This window comes from Erpetoichthys calabaricus, chromosome 1, assembly GCF_900747795.2.
Source record: "Erpetoichthys calabaricus chromosome 1, fErpCal1.3, whole genome shotgun sequence".
NCBI classification, from domain to species: Eukaryota; Metazoa; Chordata; class Cladistia; order Polypteriformes; family Polypteridae; genus Erpetoichthys; species Erpetoichthys calabaricus.
The window spans coordinates 205,104,233-205,124,262 of record NC_041394.2 but is presented as its reverse complement, the minus strand read 5'-3'; positions in this window follow the sequence as shown (position 1 = coordinate 205,124,262).

The following is a 20,030-nucleotide window of genomic DNA, read 5'->3' as shown; positions in this document are numbered from 1 at the left end:
GGTACTCCAGGATATAAACATTGTTTTTAAGCCATTTCTAGTGTCTAGATCCAGGCCATACTAAGGTGTTAGAGATGTGGAGGAAATGGTAACCACAGGGCACTTCAGGTTGTCCTAGCAGTTCAAGATCTCTGGTCCTCACACCTCAGGGGTATCCCATGAAGCATACTTAGCACAAATAAGCCACGATTAAAGGGAAAAACCAAGCTTATCCAAGTTTTTGTTCTACCAAAAAGTATTAGGGCAAGTCTCACTTGGTAACCAAGACACTAAGCATCTACCCTTAACCTGAAGCTTAACAAAACCTCAGAGAAAATTTCAAATTGTTTTTTTTTGTAGCGTACCTAATGTTGCAGAATACTCATTTAAATGAATTTTACATGTTCACTACAGACTGATAAAACATTATAACCTAAACTATCAATTGCAAATGAACAACATTTAAATTATGTCCTTTGTTTCCACATTTTTTGCCAGTGACAGGATTTTTTACCATGTTTAATGTTGCTACATTATTAGGTACACTATTGTAAGTTCATCTGACATTCATTGCAAAGTGGTAAAACATTAAAAACCATGCATTGCAATGTATGTTTGCACATACTTATACTGTATATAGAAATTTCAGAGTATGTTCTTGCATGTAATTTTCAAATGCTGCCAAATGCATATCATATTGCTCCTGAATGTTTGTTTTAAGTGTTTCAAGTATGATTTTCACAAACGGATATATTTACATTTTTTAATGTGAATAATGCCATTACCGTTTAAGTATGCAATGCAGAAATTCAGAACTGTAATGTACTTAGAAATTGATCTGGATTGCCTCACAACCTTTCTGGTTTTCTTAATAGCGGATGCATTTCCTTTTAGTGTTATCATTGATCAACTATTATGTCTTAATTAACTGCTGAAAGGACTGCTATTGCCACTGTTAAATGTTCTTCTCTTTTATGAAAATTAAATAAAACTTAACTTTTCGAAGCTGCCCCATAATAGACCATATATTGCAACAGTTGCACATGTAAAGTCACAGGTACTCATTTTGCCATTTATCATACCATCCTCTGCTTTTTGAGGTCTGATAGATGTTATTGATGATCTGTAGTCAAGGCTGCTTAAATCTCACAAGTGCAAACATAATTGTTGACTGCTGAAGCCCACCTTGAGTTGATGAGACACACATGGATTTCAGTGCATCAACAAAGCCTGTATTAGAAAATGAGGTTTATTCAAGTGAGGTTTCCTTGCCTAAGTCTTAATTTAATAAGCAAGCTTCGTGGAATATCCCCCTGATGTTGGGACTTAATCAGGTTACCTGTTGTACGCCATTGTCTCACAAACCTGTATTTAATATCTCTTATCCTACCTTACCTTACCTTTCAATAAAAAAACCCTGAACCCCTCCTCTGAAAAATTAAAGACTTTAGTGTCCAGAAAAATGGAAGAATCCAGACCAAATTAATATCAACAAAGTACAAAAATAAAGCACAAAGAATAAAATAAATGCAAATGATACCTAATGTAACATTTTAGCTTGCTTTCTGCATGAAATATTAGCTTCAATATTATTGTAGTAATAAAAAATATAATATTCTTAAAACAAATCAAGTATGAAGACAAAGGTACAGATCTTCTTCTCTAGCTTCAAGATCATTATATTTCATCAAGTTTTTTGTTAGAATTTCTGTTCAAAGGTGTCTGGAGTGTCCTTTTTCTTAATTTTGTTCCACCCAGGTCTTTCCCTGCTGATATGATGTAATACTTCTTTTGAAACAGACAGATTCTTTTTTTATCTTTAATAATCCCTTACACAGATGATTAAAATATCATTTCTTTGCATAAGTAATATTTCCTTATTTCTAATTCTATTTTCGATTCCATTTGTCATAAGCTTCATACTTACTATTATCGAGAAACATTATTATGATTACTGCGGTGGGTTGGCACCCTGCCCAGGATTGGTTCCCTGCCTTGTGCCCTGTGTTGGCTGGGATTGGCTCCAGCAGACCCCTGTGACCCTGTGTTCGGATTCAGCGGGTTGGAAAATGGATGGATGGATTATTATGATTAAATAATCATTTAATTGTTTCAAAGCATAAGATTTGAGTAATAAAACCAGTTAGTTTAAAAGTTCGTTTTTTATTTTTTTTTAATTTTATTTATTAATTTTATTGTAATCATTCCATACAAATAGATCAATTTATAACAAAAAAAAAAAATTGAAGACAAATCAATCCCCACCCCTGAGAAGGAGAGCTTAGCCAAAGGAGAATTGCTTAGGGCTTTTTAATAAGGCAACAATAAACAAAAGAAAGGAAGAAATATATATAGGTAAATAAAAAATGGAGAAGGAAAATAAATGTGGTAATAGTTATTTATCTTATTCTAAAATAATATTGATTAGATCCTGCAAGGTTTTGAAAAAATTCTGTACAGATCCTCTAACTGAGAATTTGATTTTTTCCAATTTCAAATAATATAAAACATTGGTTTCCCACTGACTTATCAGAGGAGAGTTAGGATTCTTCCAATTTAACAGAATAAGTCTGCGTGCCTAAAGTGTAGTGAATGCAATCACCGTTTGCTTGTCCTTCTCCACTTCAAGTCCGTCTGGAAGAACACCAAACACAGCTGTTAATGGGTTAGGAGGGATTGTGACCCCAAGGCTGTCTGAAAGGCACTTAAAAATGTTGGTCCAAAATGATGTTAGTTTGGTGCAAGCCCAAAACATGTGACCCAGTGAGGCAGGAGCTTGGTTGCAGCGTTCGCAGGTTGGATTTTGACCTGGAAACATTTTGGACAGTTTTAAGTGAGACAGATGAGCTCGATATATAATTTTTAGTTGAATAATTCTATGCTTTGCGCATATGGAGCTCGAGTGAGTTCTCTGCTTTGCTACCTTCCACTCCTTTTCTGATATATTGATTAAGAGATCTTCTTCCCAATGTCCTATTGGGTCTTTGAAAGGTAGGGACTCTAGTAAGATTTTATATAAGGCGGAAATGGTGTTTAATTCCTCGAAATTGAGCAGTATTTTTTTCTAGCATGGTGGAGGATACTAGGTGAGGAAAATCGGGCAGTTTCTGTTTAACAAAATTTCTAATTTGAAGATAGTGAAAGAAATGTGTAGCTGGGAGGTTGAATTTGGAACGTAATTGTTCAAAAGATACAAATATGTTGTCTATATAAAGATCTCTGAGCATTTTAATCCCAAAACTTTTCCAGGTATTCAAAACTGGATATGTTTGCGAGGGTTGAAAGAGGTGGTTCTCTTGCAGAGGTGCCACAGATAAAAGATTTTCCATCTTAAAATGCTTTCTAAGTTGGTTCCATATTCTGAGTGAGTAAAGCACAATTGGGTTATTAGTATATTTGCAATAACTTGCATTTATTGGAGCGCAGAGCAGGGAGTACAAAGAAGTACTACAGGATTTTACTTCTATTGCGAGCCAAGCCTGTGTATGTTCATTTTTTTTGTGTCCAGGTTTTTATGGCTTGTAAGTTTGCTGTCCAGTAATAAAACTGAAAATTAGGTAAAGCCATGCCACCTTCTGCCTGAGGTCTTTGTAGGGTCACTCTTCGGATACGTGGGTGTTTTGAGTTCCAAATGAATGAGGTTATTGTTGAATCTAATTGCTTAAAAAATTATTTATTGATATATATTGGAATGTTTTGAAATAAAAAAGAAGTTTAGGAAGGATATTCATCTTAACAACGTTAATTCTTCCGGCTAGAGTGAGATGAAGGGTTGACCATCTATGCAAGTCTTGCTTAATTTTTTCCATACAGACGGCAATATTTTGTTGATAAAGAGCTTTATGTTTACTTGTGATATTTACCCCATGGTATTTAAACTGATCTGCTATGGTAAAAGGTAGGGTGTCCAATCTAATATTATATGCTTGTGAATTCACTGGAAAGAGAATACTTTTATTCAGATTAATTCTGAGACCGGATATCTTTTGAAATTCTGTTAGTGCTGTTAGAACTGCAGGCACAGTGTTTTCTGGGTCTGATATATATAAAACCATATCATCTGTATATAGAGAAATTTTCTGTTCCAGTCCTTCTCTGATAATCCCCTTTATCTGATAAGAATTTCGACAGTGAACCGCCAGTGGTGCAATGGCGATTGCAAACAGCAGTGGTGACAAGGGACATCCTTGTCTGGTACCACGTTCTAGCTTAAAGTAGTCTGAGCAAATGTTGTTAATACAAACTGAAGCTTCTGGATTGGTATACAGTAGTTTGATCCATGCACAAATATTCGGGCCAAACCCAAATTTCTCCAATGCAGTGAAAAGGTAGTTCCATTCAATCATATCAAATGCTTTTTCTGCGTTTAATGATAGTAATATCTCTGGGGTGTTTGATTTTGCTGGTGAATATATAACATTAAACAAGCATCGGAGATTGGAAGATAGGTGTCGGCCTTTAATAAATCCAGTTTGATCCTGTGATATTACCGAGGGCAGCACTTTCCCCATCCTTCTAGCTAGAATTTTTGAGAGTATCTTAACATCATTATTCAGGAGTGAAGCTGGTCTGTATGATGCACATTGTAACAAGTCCTTATTTTGTTTAGGAAAGACAGTGATTAATGCTTGACGAAATGTTGAGTTTGTTTTTTAAACAGCACTTCAAAGGGGAATTGGTTTAAACTGATAGCCTCATCCTCGTGTTCAGCTCACTGTTTCATTTTTCAAATATTCCTTTGTAATAGTTATGTCTTAACATCCCAATTTCTGACATTCCTTCAATTCATTTCTGACCTGATCTGGTTCTTTGACTAAGCTTTTGCTGGTGGTGGCCAGGGTAGACTGTTTTTTTGACATAGTATAGCTTTGGCTTTATGCTTGGTGGTGTTGTCTTGCTAGAAAACACAACTCCCAAGGCACTTTTTTTTTTTTTTTTTGCAGTCTGCCTCACCCTATACTTTTTTCTTACATTTTACCCTCTACACTCATACGCATTAAAGCATCCCCACAGAATAATACTCTCACTACCATACTTCACAGTTTGCACATGGCATTTATCCTCATCAGATCACAGAACTTTCTTCCAGTTGACTTCAGTATCCCATTTGCCTTCTTGCATTTGTTATTATTATTTATCTATGTAATCTAATAATTATTTACTCATTTTGCTGATGCCTTCATCTAAGCTGACTTACAACTTTTGAGATACCATTGGTTACTTTTCTTTTGTTATTCCAATTGGAACACAGGCAGGTGAAGCAACTTGCTTATAGTCACACAGTGTCAGTAGCAGGATTTGTAACCACAACCTCAGGGTTCATAGCCCAAAGTATTAATCACTATACCACACTGCCTTTTTTAATAGTGACTTTCTCTTTGATATTCTCCCTTAAAATTGTGACTGGTGAAGCACCTGGGCAAAAGTTCTTGTCCGTACAGTCTTCCCAATCTTATTTACTGTATCTTGTAACTCCATCAATGTTATCATGGGGCTCTTGGTGGCCTCTCTCACTAGTCTTCGTCTTACACAGTTGCTCAGTTTTTGTAGACAGTCTGCTGTTATCAGATTAACAACTTTGCTACACATCTTTTTAAAGATTGATTTAACTGGACTCCACAGGATACTCATTAATATGGATATTTTCTCATCTCCATCCTAATTTGTGCTTTTCAATCACCATTTCCACAGAGTTGCTTGGAAAGTTCTTTTTGACTTCATTGTTAGGTTAGATCTCCATTGAACTAATTACGTGGCTTCTTAAACCCACTGATTCCACCACTGGTGATTTAGGGGTGTCATATTAATTTATCTGCGGTGGGTTGGCACCCTGCCTGGGATTGGTTCCTGCCGTGTGCCCTGTGTTGGCTGGGATTGGCTCCAGCAGACCCCCGTGACCCTGTGTTCGGATTCAGCGGGTTGGAAAATGGATGGATGGATATTAACTTATACAATTAACTATTTTGTGTTTTATTTCTGTAATTGACCGCTTTGTCGAGCTGTGTTTTCACTCTAACATTAAACATTTTTTTCTTATGCAATCCACTGTGATTCAATGTTGTATTACAATAAAATATGAAAATCTATAAGGGGTTGAATATGTTTTATAAGTACAGTAAGATCTGAAACCTGTAAAACTTTTCAATGCTTTAAGAAACGTGACTTACAAATACTGTAAATATGTATTTTATATAAATGTTTCTCCCATTTTTTGTTGTATGCTGACTGTACAGTATTTGTAATTAATGCATAGCATGCTAGTTTTTAAGTGGATGTGTGTTTTATAAGAATAAATTGAAATTAAAATAGTGACTGCCAATTGTCTTTCATTCTTAAAGAAAGCCTGAAGAACTCTCATACAAAGCTGCTTTGATCAAAATCGCACATGAGAGATGATTTTGAGTGTTTATTGCTATTCCTCATTTTTTTTTCTATTTGTCTTATTTATCACACAGCTGCTCTCTCTTAAGAAGTCAGACATTGCTGGGCTTATTTTCATCAAGAACAAAGTTGTATTTCCCCATATTTCCGTCCGACTCTAAGCATTCTTTTCCCACTGTCTACTAATAATGTTGTCTACTTGTGTTTACATCCATTTCATTGTTATGACATGAACACTCACTTGGGTATCTTTGAGAAATCAGTTGTGTAGGCTCATGTCACTGCAAAAGATTTTCTGTGTCTAGTTTTTGTTTTCTCATAAAAACTAGAATGGATAATGACACTTAAATCTGTAATTGACAAAGTATTTCAGAAGCTTTTTAACCACATTACACTAGAGAAACTACTTTAGTCAGTCTGTGAACTTGAGCACAGTGTGGCTTTCAAAGCTGCATATCTCCTTTCAGCTGTCTAATTTCCATCATATTAATGCCTGCCTGACTGAACTCATTCCTGTTACATTCTGTCTCTGCTGTAAAGGTTTTTTTTCTGTTTATCACAAAAAAGTCTTCCTGTTTTCATTTTTAGTGAAAAAATCTAGAAGCACGGCAGAACAGTGTATGTCATCAATACCTATACTGCATATCTTATTCCATATATAGTAGAATATTTTAGATGCAGTTGACAAAGCACTTTAGAGTAAACTCATAAAATATAAGGAGACTTCCATTTGCAGTAAATAAATAAATAAAAATTTTCCATAATGGAACAAACATACTGTATAATTGAAAGATAACTCTTTATCACCATATTTCTTTTAGATCTTGGATCTTTGTATCCACCTGCCCACTGATTTGTGCATAAGGAAAATGTTTAATATCCAAAGCAGAGCAGAGAATAAAAATTTACAAAAACAGTACCCTGTGATAGACTGGCACACCCCATTCACTTAATATTTCTTCCATGTGGCCAGTACTGCTATGATAGACTCCAGACCCACAAACACAGAATTGAATAAAGCAGCTACAGAAAAAGGATGGAAGAAATAAACATCAGAAAATCAGAATATTTAATAAAATCCAAATTCAAATATATTTTAAGAAAACGCCAGAAATTTCATATAATAAGCAAGCATTGCAATTCTGAGCTTTTTGTGTAGTAAAATAACTGCATGAGGATGTGGCTCAGATTTCAAAGCAGCTATTATAAACTAAGCATGTTTCGGAAATGTTATGTTATTTTATAGCCAAGTCAATGATTGGATTTAGGTTAAATGATTATGATGCAAGACTTTGTAATGCAATTGTTAAGATTTTTATGAAGGACCATGTCACAGAGAGCTGAGGTGCAAGATTGAAGTTAACCTTCAGTGCCAATAAATACCTATTAAATTTAGGAAGACACTTATGATAGCTAAAAGCTTATCCTTCACAAAGGTTATTACTTTTCAGTTACAGTGATATCAATACCATGATTCAGTTTATCCTATCTATAAAGTTACAATTAATAGTTCTTAGAATCAAAGCAAATGTACTTTTGTTTTGGTGTAGGCGATGCTTTGTTCTTTCCTGGTTAGCTTTCTCTGCACATGTGAAAGAACCAGCATTTAGCATTCTTTTCTTTCTTTGTAGGAGCTCTTCTCCTTCTCCACCTTAGTTCACATCTTTTGCTTGAAGTTTTCACTTTGAGGTTTTTACCTACAGTGGCCTCAGTTGCTAGTATAAAGTTTATTATGTCAGATGAGCAGTTAATGATCGTTCAGCTCCTGTATTTAGCAAGATGAAAGCATGGCTTTATATATATCTCACTCTACCAGCCACTGAGGTTCTGAAGCATCTTGACTGCATATGTACAAGGTTTATTAACATAGTCCTTGTATGGTTATTAAAGTGTGGCCACCACGCAAAGTTAAAGGTATGTTCACGTATATAATTTATAAAATGATTGTGATTTATAAAGGTAAATTGCATAGAAATGTGCATATGGCAGGTTTTATAAATCTTTTTTGGCATAACCATCTTTGCAAAGTTTTATAAATGACACCCCAGGATTGTTTCCTGCTATGTGACTAACACAGTTGAGAAAGTCAATGGTCTCCCGAGCCCCAAAATTGTTTTAAACAAGATTAAGAAAGGCATGGTAATGTATCTTTGAGATATGGGTAGACAAGCAGAATACTCAGTAAAAAATCCACAGATAGAAAAAACAGCTCCCCTTTCACATCTTGTGGGTTTGGTTAATTGATGATTCTAAATTGACTAAATGTTGTCTTCATTGATGCAGGGTTGGTTCCTGCCTTCAGTCTGATGCTATAAGGATAACCTTTAGTTTCCCAAAATGGTAATAGATGGGATTGGAATATTTAATTAACAAATTATTATTATTGTTTTTGGGATTCTATCATTGACTGTTCAAAATCTTCTTCTTTCGGCTGCTTCTGTTAGGGGTTGCCACAGCGGTTCATCTTTTTCCATATACAACTGTTCAATATGATAGGATGAAAAACAAATCGAACAAATACAAAAATCGATCAAGGCTCATTATATTTGCTTGCCCTCTTAATAAACAAAAAATAATTTCCTAAGAGAAATTCAAGAATTCAGTCTGAAGTTTGGAAATGTCATAAAAGAAAATCAGATTTATGACAATTACATATTGTGCAAAAAAAACAGAAACCTGTGGAGGCAAAGTGGTTAGTGCTGCTGCCTCACATGGCCAAAGGATGCAAATTTAGTTCCTAGTTTGACAACCATCTGCTGGGAGCTTGTAGATTTTCCCCTTATTCATATGGGTTTTCTAAATTTCCAAAAGTGTGTGTATGTGACTGTTCACTAGAATTGACTGATTTCTGGATTTCATTGGAGATTATTTCCTGCTTTGTACCTAACTCTTATTGAAAAAGTTCTGGGTCAGCATGAGCTCTCTGGCTATGCTCCTTGCAACTAAACCAGGTTCAGAAAAAGACTGGTCAATGGAAGACCCATATAATATTGCTTCAAGACACAAAATATAGGTTATATACAGTGTACCATCTGCAAAGTACATTATATACAACATATATCTACTAGTTAATATATCTACTAGTCAATTATGTATTAATAAGCTGCTACTTCTGTTTTTTCATTTTTTATTTCTTATAAATTTAATATTTGCATTAATTAATATTCAGTCAGGTGCTAGTTTATTTATGTTATGTTGTTATTGTTAGATTTAGTCAGAAAAGTAGATACCGTATTACAAAAACTCTCCTTGGTTGATATCTAAACTTCTACTGTTCTGCTGTTAATTACTCTACTGTATATTTATGTTAAGACTTTTTATCAAGCATGCATTACAAGTATTTTACTAACATAAAATACAAAGTATTTGATATGATAGAGAAATTTGCTTGTTTATATACCATTATTTAAAAATAATTTGAGCCGAATGGAATACACCTTACATTTAAATACACATGGTACCTTTTAGAAAGATATATTAAAGAAGAAAGTTATGAACTTAGCAGTTCTGTGATGTATAAGAAGAACATTAATCTTGCTGTGATCACCACAGAAATATTATTTACATTACCAATTGCTTGCATTATTCAAACAAATCATACAATAATTTAGGGATTTTAGGTTAAATTTAGAGCTCATTACTTTTTAGCAGTATTCGGTAACGTTTTATTCATGTAGTCTTGATATTATCATTAAGTTAAAGGATTTAAATTGTGTGTTTTATTTGTTTCCTGGAGATAATTGTTTTGAACCTGATATTAAACTTGAAGTTTCTGTTTTCAGATTAGCTTTAGTTTAATGCAGTAGGCTTCTGCCCCCTTGTGGCCTAATTGGTTTATTACTGTAATTTTTTTTTTCCGTCATGATAAACTACAAAATATTGAAATAGGTTTATACATTTATAGGGTTGTTATAGTCAAGTGTATAGAGTGCACTGAAATTCTTACATGCTTGTAGAAAAAAAACACAAAACATATTGCCAATCTTCTGCCATGATTAGTGGTATAAGAATGGAAATTAAAATAATCATATTAAAGAAATAATAACTGAAAAATGAGCAAGCAGGTACAAGAACAGAGGAAGCCAATCAATAATAAATATATAATAACATGATATATAAATGTAGTTGCAGTTTTATTGCCAGCTATGTGTAGTGCTACTATTAATGCTACTACTAAATTTGAACTACCTTGAGCTTAAAAAATGTATATAATTTGGAAACCTTCTACTAGATTATGGTATTGCAGGGGCAATGATTTTGTTATTGGGGATCATTAAAGTACTATGTATCTATCTATCTGTAAAATATTATTCAATCATAGGCAAGAGTGCAAAACACAGTATACACATCACAAAGTTCTAATCTTTGAATTAAAGGCAATAACTGGATTAAAATATCAATTTTTTTTGCTGAAAAGACTATACAATGCTAAGCAATTTATTTTCAAAACATTTTAAACATTTTTTATCAGAAATCTAAATATAGGTCAATGGATTTTAACTACATATACACCTTATTATCATAAGAGAAAAACAGTTCATTCAGTTTTAAAGACCCTTTAAAATGTTAGCCTCTATTCATGATTTAAATGCTAATTTGTAATCTTTATTTTCTGTCCTTTATTTATTTATTTATTTTTTTTTTGCTGATCTTAAATTGACTATAAAACCAAAAAGTTATTCTTGGAGTGAAGTGATTATTTGTCGTCAGAGATAATGTGTTTCTCAGGTGTTATAAAAAACAGTAGAGTGGTTTTCTGAAAGGAAAGGAAAAGAGTCCTGAAGAAATAAAAGAAATAGAGATAAGAACAGCACTGAAGGTGGAGAGAGATCAACCTTATCTCTGCATTTGAAAAAATAAATTACGAGGCAAACAGATTAAAAAAGAAAATACATTTGCTGAGGAAATTATTGCATTTTTTTCATTCCACATGAAATCAGATGCTCTAAATAGAAAAACATAGAATCTAATTATATTTTAATACTTACAATCAAATAATTTTATTATAACTTATTTTATGTCTGTCCTTTTACAGAAGCAGATTTCTTCTTTTAAAATGTTAATAGTAATTTATCAATATAAAAAAGGCTTTGAATAAGGATGGCGGTACAGTGAGCAGTATGAACACCCCATAGCCCTTGAACCCCAGTTAGATTTCTTTTTGGTGAGTCTATTCTTTGTTATTTGTTTATTCAACTTGTATTTATTTCTGCTGGGGACATGATTTGCTTCAATAATTCCTAGAACTTGTTATTGGAGGGCACCACTAGAAGTCTGTCAATTACCCTGTTGTGGATAATACAGATATGGACTGTGAGGGAAAAACCAGCATCCCAGCTGATATGGACCCCACTCCTTTACCTGGCCAGGAGGCCTTGATAACTGAAAGTCAAGGAAGGAGTGACAATATCTCTTTTTCGTGTCAGGACCTGGATGTGGAAGGACATTATAGCAGCTATTGTCCTAACAGCAACCGAGCGACACCTGGGATGGACTTGATAACTGGGAAGGAAACGCTGTGTTGTCCTGCCTGTCCCAGAAGTTCTTCTTGGAAGTAACAGATTACGCACCAGAAATACTCCTAGGTGTGGAGTTTAAAAAGAGCCCTCTATTTGGCTCAGATAGTCGGAGTTGAGAGAGGAGACAGACAACACTCCTTTGGGAGAAGTGGAAGAAAATGGAAGGATCAAAGGGGGTGACTGGTGGTATTATCAGTTTGTACTGTGTTGTGTCAGAGCCACTACAACAATGAGGGAAGTAAGTCTTTAAAAGGTACATATTATTGTATTTGAAGCTGGAACTCTCAGTGTGTAGTCAAGTCTGAGGTTTGGGGTGCCGGTCCACCCCCTAGTGGCCACATGACGAATGCCGTTTTATAAAGATTATGCTCTGCTTCCTTCCATTTCAGCTGAATCAAGTAAATTAAGGGAGGTTGCATTAGTTGGCACTGTATCTTGATCCAGGATGATAGCATAGAATGTACAGTAACCATGCATAGATGGATGACATGAGTCTGTTTAAACATAATGGAATAAAGAGTCCTATGACACATTATGTGTCAAGTAACAGGTGAATTAATAAAAGCAGTTACTAAAGAAAGGATCAAGCATAATCATCCATACCAAGAACATGTGTCTTGGCAAACAATCAGTATGGGTTTATTTATTAATATGAAAAGGCAAAAAAGTATGTGATCCAGGGAGTGCATAAGATATTACTTATTTGAATGTTAAAAACATTTTTTGATAAGATACCACATGAGAGCGTAGTCAAGTAGTACAAATGTAAGGATGCCATATGTAGGTGGATACAAAATTGGCTTAAATACTGCTAACAAAGGGTTATGTTGAAAGTTTTTTCAGAATTAGTCTGTGAAGAATTAACCCCCTGTGTTTACAGGGATCATTTTTTGGAAGTCCTCCTCCTCTTACATTCCAGATTAGGTTAATCGGGGATTCTAAATGAACCTAGTATAAATGTAATTTATAAAGAACTGCCATCACATTTGGTATTGATACTGTCAGAATTGCATCCAGCTTGTGGTATATTTGGCTGGTGCATTTACCTGACTAATCTTAGAAGATCAGCATATAGCAGAATTGTTACATTACCATTTTTATAATTAAACCGCTGGCAGGTTAAGCAACCTGCTCAGAGTCATGCAGTGATGCAATCGTATGGTTAATAAAAATAATATAGCAAATTCTTTCAGTTTGGTAATAAATCAGGTACTTGAGGTGAAAATTAAGGGTGCTTTCCAGTCCAACTCATACAGTTGGTGCAGAACTCTAAAAAGATAACTTACCTATTAGCTAATCGGACTAGAATTATGGAGTAAATGGTCTTCTCTCCTTTATAAAATGTCTTACAGTATATCCTTATGTTTAAAATTCAGTGCCTTAGACAAACTATTCCAAAAATAAAGAGTTTACTAATAAAATAGCTTGCAAAAAGAGCAAAACATAAATTTCTGAACACATACTGTAATTTACCTAACACGTACACTGTAAAACAATTGCTTATCAAACTTTCTTAATGCAGTGCAGAGAAAAGGGAGTAGGGTCTGTTTCAACATCATCAGCCAAAATATCAGGAACACATCCTGGAGGTGATTCCAGCCCATCATAAGGCATAGTAATATCCACACCCACACTAAGCCACCTCAATTAAATTTAAAGTAGAAAAGTAATATGACATGCACATCTTTGGGAGTGCCTGGAGAAAAACCCACACATCTGGAATATGTGAACAGGCTGGGATTTAAGTCCAGGCTCTCTGGAGTTGTAACACAGAAGAAGCACAAAACACTAAAGCATTTCTCTATATGATATGCAGATGTCTGTACATGAAAATACCATTTAAAACTCAATATTGAAAAAATAAAACATAAATTCAAGCTCCTTCCAAACTACACTGTTCAAAAATAGGTCTAAATAACAAACTGTTTTGCCAGTATCACTAGTGTTACATCTAATGGTTTACTTCATGATGGGCTGACTGTGATTATCTCATTTGGCAGGAGACACTGATGACATGTAGGGCTCCACAGAGGCAGTTGATGGATTCATTTCAAGCACAGCTAGATCACCCTGAGTAGATAACAAGCACTGCTATCATTGAGAATGGAAAAGTTGTATCCAGTTCAGGTTTATTCTGCTACCTCTAAAAAGATTTTTTTACCCAAAAAGAGTAAGTCATGGAAAATGTTGCAGAGGACACAAAGACTTAATAAACTTTATGACTTTTAGGATATTGGAGAACATGAAGCCCTCACCTTTTACAGACAAATGGATGGGAGAATGGGTTATGAGCCGGGGGAAGCCATGAATTTCACTAGGTTTGGACTTTCACAATTCTCAGGGAGACCTTCGATTCTGATATTATTCCTTCTGCATCCATCTTCCGGTGCAGCTGCTCTGTCTACAAACACTTTGCATTCGGAATTTGTAGCCATTGCTTTTCTGTCAACGGTAGATGCCAGTTGTTCAGCTATTTCAATACAAATCATGAACATTTGCTTAACGTCTTCAAACTAAGCACCAAGTGCTTCAATTTTATTCTCAAACGTAGAGCATTTTCCTGTATTTTTTCCTTAATTTTTTCTAGCATACCTTTAAAGGTTGCCTCAATGCAATTACTTAAATGTTTTTCCTAGTCTTTAATATCCCGAAGCAGCTTCTCGTTTGTCTTGTGTATGTCCTTTATTTCTTTCCTTATATCATTTATATCCTTCTTTATATTATTCTTGAGCTCTTTTATGTCTTGTGCGATGGCCATTGTGGCTATTGTTACCTTCAGTTCGGACAGATCGTTTAGCAAGCCCAGTTAGAGTCAGCTCCAACCGGGGCTCGCCGGCTCACAAGGGGTAGCTGAAAATGTGGAAGGTAAGGCCGTTTTCAGTTTCAATGAGCCTTCTGGAATCGACGAGTTCTCCTGGCCTGACTCGCTTGCACATTCACTCCCACTTTCACTCTCAGCTGGAGTCAATGCAGCAGCATCGGGTCCTGTGAAGTCTGTGCTTTCGCCTATCTGTTCCAGGTCAGTCTCAGGCAGGCCATACCTTGAGCTTGAACTTGAGGCCTGTTTAGGCTTGGATGAAGCTTTAGCTGTCTTTTCCATTTTTTGTGACCCTTTTTCCTGCTTTATACGCTTGCATATACTGTAATTGAACCCCCTCGGGTTCAGTAAATACAGGATACCTCGAGATGTTACAAAGATAGAGAAAAAAATAACAACGCTGCTAACGGAGTTCCACCTCAGACTAGAGGGGGGAGAAAAAGAGAGCAAACTATTTATAATCTATCCTTTTAATCCTTATAATTGTAAGAGCCAACGTAACAATAGGCTTCATGTTAATAACTCCTGGAAAAATTGGAAATTAAGGTCAAAGCTGTCTTATGTAATAATGTACTATCTTAAATTAAGACTACAAAATGTCAACAAAAGTTCAGAAGCAATGTCTCCATGACCAAACAGTTAACTTTGTGAGCTGGAATGTTAAAGGTCTCAATCACAAATTAAAAAGAAAGTATTCTCTCACCTAACAGGTCTAAACGCTAAAATAGTATTTTTACAGGAGACCCACTTATTAAGCAAGAATCAGTTTTGGCTGCAAGGAGACTGGACTGGCCAAATATTCCATTCCAGCTTTACAAAGAAAGCTAGAGGTGTGGGAATTCTTATACATAGAACAATCTCATTTGTAGTATCAGATGTAGTATTTGATCCTGAAGGGCGATATGTGATTGTCATGGGTAATTTATTTAACTGTAAAGTGATTTTAATAAATGCCTTTGCACCCAATGTGGATGATAGGGATTTCATCCAAAACATATTTGCATTCATCCCCAATGTGAACACTCATAAAATTATAATGGCTGGTGACTTTAATTGTGTTTTAAATCCAAACCTAGATAGGACTCCTGCCACAGGGGCGATGACATGTAACACTGCAAAAACAATTACACATTTTGTAACTGATCGCAACCTATCAGGCCCCTGGAGATTTGTAAACCCAAACTCAAGAGCATATTTCTTCTACTCACCAGTGTATTACTGTTACTCAAGAATTGATTATTTCTTTATAGATAACAATTTCTTGCCTATAAATAAACCTTATAAGTATGACGCTATTGTTATCTCCAACCACGCCCCTTTGATCATGGAGCTTAAATCATTATGCCCCACATAGTCATCTTGCAGCTGGCATCTTAACCCACTTTTATTAGCAGATGAGAACTGTACAGAATTTATATCCAAGCAAATTGATTTTTTTAGAGACAAATATATCCTCAGAGGTCTCTGCAGCAATACTCTGGGAAAGTCTGAAGGCTTTCCCAAGAGGATGGATTATTTCATATCTTTCCCACAAACATAAATCAGAAACCAAAAAGGTATCAGAACTAATCCATGAAATTACCAGAATAGATCAAGAACATGCCAGTTGTTCATATCAGGCACTTCATGGGACAAGACAGGCTCTGCATACAAAATTCAACTTCTTGACAACTAAAGAAACAGAACAACTAATTTTTAAAGCAAGACATCATTACTATGAACACGGAGAGAAGGCAAATAAGATCTTAGCTTAACAAATCCACAAGCAGGAAGTACACAATGAATCCCAGCAATTACCAACACAGACAGAGACAAAATCATTGACCATAAAACTACAATGCACACATTTAGAGACTACTATAAATCCTTATATTCTACCAATTTTAAAGAAGACATGACACAACCTAATGTGTTTCTGGATGCATTACAGAGTGGGAAAGCAGCAGGCCCTGATGGCTACCCTGCCAAATTTTATAAAAAAATCTCAATTAAGTTAGTTCCCCTTTTATTAGTAACATTTACAGAAGATGGAGACAATACAATTCCACCGAATTCAATAGAACTTTTCGCCAAGCATTAATTACTGTCTTTCCTAAGCAAAATAAGAACTTATTACAATATTCATCATACAGACCAATCTCACTTCTGAATAATGATGTTAAGATACTCCCCAAAATCCTAGCTAGAAGGATTGAGAAAGTATTGAATAAAACAGTAATATCACAAGGCCAAACTGGATTTATTAAAGGCAGACACTTAGGTTCCAATCTTCAACACCTGTTTAATGTAATATATTCACCCACAAAGTCTAACACTCCAGAGATATTATTATTGTTGGAGGCAGAAAAAGCATTTGATATAGTTGAATGGACCTACCTTTTTACTAGATTTGGCCCAAACATATGTGCATGGATCAAACTACTGTATACTAGTCCAGAAGCTTCAGTTTGTATTGACAACATTATTTTAGACTACATTACCCTAGAACGTGGTACTAGACAAGGATGACCCTTGTCACCACTGCTTTTTGCAATTGCCATTCATGTTATGTTTCAATTTAAAATGGGTCATTTTATTTAATATCATGTTTTGAATTTTTCTGTGTCACCATTTCGCTTTTAATGGGTGCAGCCATTTTGTGGCACACATTGCTATGATGCAACAACAAGTTGCTAGGGTGTGTGTGTCTTGAAAGTCGTATTGTGTGAAGTCATCAGCATGACAATTTATAAGCTGGCCCCACATGCTCCACAATGTCCAAGACTGTGCATTTCATTTACAAAACTTTCTAGTGTGATTCTGTGTGTTTCAAAGAGTTTTAGTGTAAGGCACTGTGATAAGTCCCTGGGTGTTTTAGATGTTTATTAATTGTTGTTAAGTATAGACCAACAGCGTAACTCGAATTGGTGAGAAATGCGCTCTTGAATATGTACACTCGCTTGATTAATGTAATTAGCGGGTCAGCAGGAAAGTAATTACTGGGAGCCAGCTGGAGTTAAGGAGGATAAAAGAAGGTGGCTTAATGCTAGTGGGGTGTTCGAAAACAGGAGAAAGCAATCACTTTTCAAATTAGTTGGAGAAGAGAGAAGACAGTACAAGCCACATTGTCTAATTACCAAAGGGAGCGGGACTGAGGGCTGGTACAGAGGTTAAACTAAAAAAGCAAGCAGAGTGGAGAGAGGCTGCAGGAATTTAAAGTAGACAAGGAGGATCCATAGTGTAGTGGAATCCATATTTGATGGCAAGAAGCCACAGTAAGCTGCGGTGCACCATCTGATGTGGTAATTCGGGTCTGCGGTGACTTATTGAGGTGGCAGATCAGGATGCTGCAGGCTACACAATAAGGTAATGCTGTCCTGATGTAGGGGGTGTCACACACGTGCGATTAGGAGCGAGCTGAGTGAACCAAGTGAAGGTAATCATCCGCCAGGCCAGGGGGTGGCGGGGTGCTCTAAACCTTTTTCTATTATCTTTGCAGACCAAATACGGGAAAACCTGCGTGGTTTAACGCCACTTCCTGTTCCGGCACCCAGATGTACGTCACTTCCTGTTCCGGTGCCTAGACGGATGTCACTTCCTATTCCGGCACCCAGACTGACGTCACTTACTGTTCCGGTCTAATGACATCACTTCCTGTTTCCAACATATAAAACCTCCATCTTGAGTGATCAGTTCAGTTCATTTTGGGAACTCAACCAGAGAACATCCGTGTGTTTTCCTTAAACCTTTTGCAGCCAGGAACAATATACGGGTGGCTGACCAAAACCTTTCCAGTGTGTTGAGACGCATTCTTTTACAGGAGAGAAAAGAGAACATCTCAAGAAAGGTTGTTCAGATTCATTAATTATATTCATTAATTGGAACTTTTGCACCCAAAGAATCTCTTTTTATGGACCTGATTTGTTTTTAAGAGGATTTATTTAATGAACAGCTGTAAATGCACTGTTATTCCTGACCATAAAGTCTCCTCAGTTGTCCTGGCTCAACTTGGTTCATGACTACATGATGTCCCAACAGAGGGTGGTGCCCATGTCACCAAGGAATTACACTCGTCAGACTTTAATTTTTGATTAGCATTCTGGCTCTTATGAAAGATTTGTTCTGATCCTAAGTTTGAATGATTTTTGCTTGAGTTCGCATCCATCTTCTGGTGTATAAAATATTTTTATTGAATTAGTACAGTGTGGTAGGCAGATTAGGGACTGATTCTGTTTGCTGTTGCACCTATTCATCCATGACATGCCATCTGTCTACTTTTACTTTCTCATTGTTGAGTCTTGGTTGCTGTTTTTGTCTTGTTTGTTTGAAGTTTTGTTGAATCTTCACATAATTTTTGAAGCTGTGGTCAGATGTGTGCTCGAGGAAATGGCATTACACTTGGAATTAAGCTACACTGAATTTCAATTACCAACAACTATTTACTTCAGATTTCATAAGGTGCAGCCACTGCAACATTACAAAAGCAGAAATTTCCATTTTTACAGGCTTAGGGAGGTCTGAGCCATTAGACAGTATTATTTGTGTAAAAATCTATTTAAGTATCCTTTTCATTGTTTGCAAAAAACTATAAAAAATTGAAGGAAAAAACAATTGCAGCATTAGGTGCTTGTAACAAATTTGATATTTTACCATTTTCTGCATCATTTAGTTTACATATATTACCTTATCTTTGGCTGAGTTTATACCAGTCCATCAACATCTGTGTGACACAATTCAGAATACTTTACATATAACACCTAACAGCACACAGTTAAAAAGGGCAAAATTGAAGGACATAATTTGAATGATTGTGTTTGAAACTGGGAGTAATATGTGAGTATTATGCAACACTGAGGAGTATATTGCATCTTCTGTAGAACAGTACTGTGTTTAGTATACAGTATTTATCTTGGTTATATAAACTGAATTATAATAAAGTGTCATTGGCATGATCTCAGGTGCAGTTATAAGAAAGATGTAAAGGGGACACTGGAAAGGATGATGCCTCATACCAGAGGGTTAGAAAGGGAAGCAGTTGACATTACACCTGTCTTCACCCACTTGTACATCAATAAAAGGTCTCATCATTCCAGTAGAAATCTGAGCTTTAGTGATAAACCTGTGTTAGCAGGGACAGGCACAGCTGGAGCGACAGAGAGAGAAGGAAAAAGTGAGTGAATGAGAGAGATAACAGCTTGCCGAAGGAATGTGTAGTTGGCAGCCAGCAGGCTACTTATGTGTTCTTATCATGAGAACAACATAAGCAATAAACAAGAAATCCAATTGCTACCCAGATCTTTTGCTTTGTCCCTGTTGATTTGTTCTACCAAAGATAAGCTCTTAGATCCATTTCA